This window comes from Marmota monax, unplaced genomic scaffold (assembly GCF_021218885.2).
Source record: "Marmota monax isolate L192 unplaced genomic scaffold, Marmota_monax_Labrador192_F-V1.1 WCK01_AAM20220418_F8-fsc00547, whole genome shotgun sequence".
NCBI classification, from domain to species: Eukaryota; Metazoa; Chordata; class Mammalia; order Rodentia; family Sciuridae; genus Marmota; species Marmota monax.
In genome coordinates this window covers 194,449-200,474 of record NW_026692833.1, presented here as the reverse complement: position 1 = coordinate 200,474, position 6,026 = coordinate 194,449, and the positions used below count along the sequence as shown (strand labels likewise).

The 6,026-nt window shown below is 36.3% G+C and overlaps 1 pseudogene; it reads left to right on the top strand.

The window, feature by feature from the left end:
* The first annotated feature begins 231 nt into the window (after positions 1-231).
* LOC124095509 (KATNB1-like protein 1) lies at positions 232-1,955 on the top strand (annotated as a pseudogene).
* The last annotated feature ends 4,071 nt before the right edge of the window (positions 1,956-6,026 follow it).

Genomic DNA, 6,026 nt, shown 5'->3' with positions numbered 1-6,026 from the left:
ATTACAGAATTTGCAGAATAGAGTGAATTAGAGTGAATGCAGGATTTCTTTTTTTTTTTTTTTTGCTTTTTGTTTTTGTTGTTATTTTTTTAACTGGTGAAGAACCTATATATAAAAATATTACAAAAATTCAGAATTAATACATAAAAATGCATTTTAAAGATAAGAACAATTTTAGAGGAGGAAAAGTTTATTTAAGGACTCAGGGTTTCAGAGGTCTCAGCACCAATAATGGCTGATTCTGTTGCTTTGGACTGGAGGAAAGGCAGAGTATCAGGATTCAAGAGTATGGAGAAGGAAAGCAGCCAAGGACAAATCACCAAGAAGCAGAGAAACTCCACTCACAGTGACAAAATATAAACCCAAAGGCACACCCCAAGTGACCTACCTCCTCCAGCCACATACTACTTGCCTACTACTATTGTTAATAGCAGATGTAGGTAAATTCACTAATAGTTTACAAGAAGAAACAATATACCTCACTTGGATGCTAGGTAAAGTCATTACTTAAAAGCAAACTTGAAGAATATATGATAGTTGTTTAAAGTAACTTTATGCTGTTAAAAAAAAAGTGGGGTCAGAACTATCCTCCAAATACAAGTATATTTAGAATTTAAAACAACAAATTTGAGAAATGAACACACAGACACATGAGTGAGAGCAAAATAACAGGATTGATTGAAGTAATATAAAGAAAGCAGAGGTCCTGAAGCAGAGTGCCCAAAAGAGAGGTAGCCAACCCTGTCTGTAGCCTAGGCAGTTTTAAAAGTGTATCTGGGCCATCACCTTGGTGCACAACTGTAATCCTAGCATCCCAAGATGCTGAGGTAGGAGAATTGTGATTTCAAAGCCAGCCTCAGCAAAAGCAAGGTGCAAAGCATCTCCTTGAGACTCTGATTCTAAATGAAATACAAAATAGGGCTTGGGATGTGGCTCAGTGGTTGAGAACTCCTGAGTTCAATCCCAGGAGCGCTACCCCTACAAAAAAGTACACCTGGATCCTGGCGGGCCATGCATTCAGGACAGCCTGTTTTGAATGTCTCTGAGTGGGGCCTGGCCATACAGCCCAGTGAAGAAATTTGATCCAAGGAAGTCTGCCAATGCTGGTGCTGGAGTGAGTATCAGCAGCACCATGAGATTCTGGTATTTATACTCTAATAATAACATGAAGGGGTTAATAAATCCCCCAAACAGCTGCTTATAAAAATAGAACAGTTTAACAAACTGTGAAAAGCAGACAAAAACTATAAAAGGTTATATGTGGCAGAAAGTTCAACATCCTTTTCCAAATCCTTGTTACAGAAAAAAGAATAGTTTCCTATAAGTGGAGGCTTTGACATGGCAAATAACAAAAATAAACTGGCTTGTATAGGCCACCTGCCAGAAAAATTACCTCATGATAAGTCAAGCATATTTGGTTAAATCTAGTGACTCTGGTTTCTTCACAGAGAGAATAGCTCATCATCTAAATACCATGATTTTTCATGAGGTTTCTCAGCATCACGGGACAATAGCCCAAGTTTTGTTTATCAGATTTTGAGACTGAATGTAGCTTTAACATTCTGGAGTAAAAGAAATACAAGTTATAGTTTATTTGGTGAGGATATAAAATCTTGGTATTGTGGTAGATTGCCTGCTTGTACTCACTAATAGTTTGCAAAAAGAAAAAACAATATACCTCACTTGGCTGCTAGGTAAAGTCATTACTTAAAAGCAAATTTGAAGAATGTATGATAGTTGTTTAAAGTAACTATATGCTGTTAAAAAAGGGTGGTGGTCAGAACTATCCCCCAAAATAGAAGTATATTTCGAATTTAAAACAACAGTTAAGTGGCTTGCAAGGACAAGAAAACCATTTTACCATCTTACTGTTGTTCTGAAATATAGCTAACAATATAGATGCTTATTTTTTTACAGTTGTATTAAGAAATTTTTGTGTACTAAAGAGCATTTAGTTATTAACAACATCCTACATGATTTACAAAATAGGTCTCTTTTGAGAATTGTGAATTGTGGAAGAAATTGAAACCATTTTTGTCTTTTAAAATAAAAAAGGCTCTGGGGATAGACCTCAGTTGCTCAGTTGCTCCCCAGCACCATCTAAAACAAAAACAAAATGAAGCATAATTAAGCCTCTACTGAAAACCTAACAATTTGCTTCACATTGAAGTTGATAAATACCTAAAAGGAGTAGCTTCAACTTCAATGAGGTGAAAGTGCACTACAAAGATTTTTCATCTTTTCTCCATTCAAGATTTATGCAGTTATTTGGTAATATTTTTTTATGAACTATTAGGTCTTAAGGCAGTCCTGCATAAGAATAGAATTCATGCTATGTAAATAAATAAATTTACTAGGAATCACAAAACCCAATTATTAAATTTTTATATTTTATTAAAGAATCTGGAATATGTGCAGTTTTTCCCTAACATTGAATAGATTTTCAAAGTTTAAAACATCAGAGAAATAACCATCATAGTAATAAATATCATAATAAATAATTATAAAATATTAAAGTATTTTTGTCCACTCCAAAAATAAATAAATATGTAAATAAAGGTATACTTTATACCTTTATAAAGCACAGGATAAGAAATGCTAGGGGCATGGACCAATCAATTTCCTCCAGCTCTGAGCTTAATAAGCCAATCAGAAATGCTTACTTTCAATTCCTTTTGACATAGTGAAGCCATACAGATCTCAGTGGTTATTAATATGCCTATTAGAAAAAGGAAGCATTTGTGGTAGGGGTCTACTTTTGGTCAGCCATTTTTAGGGTAAGTGAGAAAGAGTGCTATAGTTAAACATGTGAGGAGTCCAAACAGGCTTGTGTTTTACACTGTAGAGACACAGTATGCCTTTCAGGTTGTCTGCTGTTCTTTTTAGGTTAGTATCATATCTCCCTCCCCTCCTGTCCTATTCCTAGACTCTTATCCTGGATGCCTATGAAAGAGCTATCTTCATGCCTCACTCATAACCAGGTAATCAAAATCAGGGGATTAATTCACTGATCAGATTAAGGTTCTTATAACCCAATTATTTTATCTATATATCTTCTAGAATTATCTCACATGTGAGCTTTTGTGGAAAACCTAATATTCAAATCATAAAATTCTATTCCTGGACCACAGCAGCTCATGTTTATCTCATGTTCATCAATGCAAAATGCATTAGTCCACTTCCAAGTGCTCCCAAAGTTTCAACAGTTCCAGGGTTATCAAAAATTCAATTCCAAAGTCTCCTCTGAGATTTAAAATAAATAGTTAGCATAAGCTCCTATAAAAATTAAAAAGCAAATAACATACACTCAATATATAAAGGCAAAGAATATACTTTTTCTTTCCAAAAGGAATAAAAAGGTGAACAGGAGGAAGAAAATGGAATTAGCAAAACTGAAACACAGCTAGGTAAAAAAGTCCCAAAGCTCCACTTCCAGTATCTGGGGCATCATGATTTTCTCTCTAAAAGGCTTATGCAGCTCTGTTCTTTGCTGATTGCAGGCAAACACGTCTTCTGTGTTGGCTTTACTTCTTCTCAAGCTAATTTCTATAATTTTCCTTAGCAGAAGTTCCACCTTAAAGTATTTATTTATTTTTTTCATTTTTTCTTTAAAACAAACAACAAATAAACAAACAAAAAACAGTCAGAGACACTTAACCACTGAAATAATTGAAATACATCATGTCTTTTTTTAAATATATATTTTTTGAGATGGGATGTTGCAAATTTGTGAGGGCTTCACTAAGTTATTGAAGCTGCACTCAAACTTGTAATCTTCTTTGCTTCAGCCTTCTGAGTTGCTGGGATTATGGGCAGGTAACACCACACATGGCTCTGAACTGGCACTTCTTAATATCAGAGATCTCCACAGCAGCTTCAGCTTTACTTTCACTTCTACATGCAATACTCTCTCAGGAGCTGGCTGCAGGTACTCTGACCTTGAAAACCTTTGTCTGGTCTTCCTTTGAAATTTCATGGAAGTCTCCATGTCTCCTAACACCAGTATCTTACAGGAACAATACCATAATTGTTATGGTTAAGGTCTGACGCCATCATGAAACAGGAGCCAGGACTCCTAGAACCATGGTTGTAGCAGCCTCCGAATGACTGTATAAATGACTTCATAGGTACCCCTATGCAAGTAGGATTTACTTTTCATTGAAATTTTACTTCTTCACCCTTAACCCTGATGGATGAGGTCTTGCCAATTGCTAAGCTATCTCATGCCATCTTTCTGTTATTTCTGGCAAAGTTTATGTATTTCTTTAAAAACCACACATTCCTTAGCCCCACTTTTACTCACAGTTTTCTGGCCAAACTGCAGGTTTCTCAAAACCCTTTGCCTTGCTTTCTGCTCCCACTTATCTCCACAAACTTGGCTAAAAGCTGCCAGCAATATCCATGTAACTGCTATTATGCTGCCTAGAAATTTCCTCTACCAGATCAAGAAGTTCATTGCTTTTACATTCAGCCTCACAAAAAGTCTTAGTATATGGGTAAAATTTAGATGATTTCTTAGAATGTAACATGAATGATCTCAAGTCCAATTTTCATTAGGATTTTTCTTTTTCTCTGAAATATGAAAAGCCATATTTTGAATATTAAAAGTCTTACAGGCATTCTAGTCCCTTGGACTCCCACAATAATTGTTCATTAAGGTACACTACAAAATTCTAAAGCTTTTCCAGTTTGCATCACTTAATACTTCAAAATTCTTTCCACAGGGCTGGGATTGTGGCTCAGCAGTAGAGCGCTCGCCTAGCACATGTGAGGCCATGGTTTGATCCTCAGCACCATATAAAAATAAAGAAATCATTATAACTACAACTAAAAAATAAATATTTTTTTTTAAAAATATCTTCCCACAAATTTCAAAAACTCCAAATAATTCTTAACCACAAGGTCAGGTTAGTCACAGTAATGACCACAATTGAGCTTTTTTGTTTTAATCAGCTTTTTTACCAGTGTGATCCAAAGACCTGATGAGAACAACTTGAAAGGGGGAGAGATTAATTTGGGGTATCAATGCTTCAGATATCTCTATTCATAAGTGGCAAACTCCATTGCTGGGAGTGGGAGAAAGACACATTATGACAGCAAGGTGTGGCAGAGGAAAGCAGCTAGGTGCATGGCACCAAGAAGTAAAGACAGAAAGAATAAACTTGCCAGAGATAAAATAGATACCCCAAAGCCATGCCTCCAGTGAATTACCTTCTCCATCTGCATGCAATCATCTTCTTACCTATAGAACCAAGTTAATCCCTATTGGTTGGGTTTAAGTTCTCATAACTTCATCATCGCACATCTTAAAATTTTGCATCACTTCATATTTGAGCTTTGGGCACCTAATATCTAACCCATAACAATTCTCAGAAAGACATGACTCCAAGTCAATAGAAAAATACAATGATGAGCTGAAATTAGTCAAAAAAGAATAATATCAATGCTTAACAAAACAATTGGCCTCAAGAGCGGGAGGAGTGGGGGAGTTGAGAGGCTTGTGGGAAGCCTGTGGTGGCAGTTGGGCTCTGAGGGAATTCCTTAAGAGCTCCTGTGGTGCAGCATGTGTGTTCTAAAAATAAAGATCATTTCTGCTTGATAAGTGGCTCCTGAATTGTGCCCAGCCAGACTGCGGCATTTGGTGGCCCGCACAGGGGAATGCCTGAGGGTAAGTGATAAGGTAAACTGCTCGCCCCTGAGGGCAGGGCAAGAGGATGGGGAGCCATTTTAAGATTCTTCTTTTGTTTTGTTTCACTTTTGTTTTAAGTTGCCTGTCCCTGGAGATGAGTGAGATGGAAGAAAAACCGCTCACATCTGAGGAAAAACTATTTGTGTCTCAGGAACAGATAGGGAGAAAGGACAGATAGACATTTCAGGAGAATAGAAAGGCTGATATAATGAATTTTTGTTCCATTTTTGTTTCATTCTGTTTCCGTTTTGTTTGGCGTCATCTTGTTGGGTTGTATTATAGTAGAAATATGGAATCAGAAATTAGTAAAAAACAAACCGAAAGAGTGTTAAGTAAA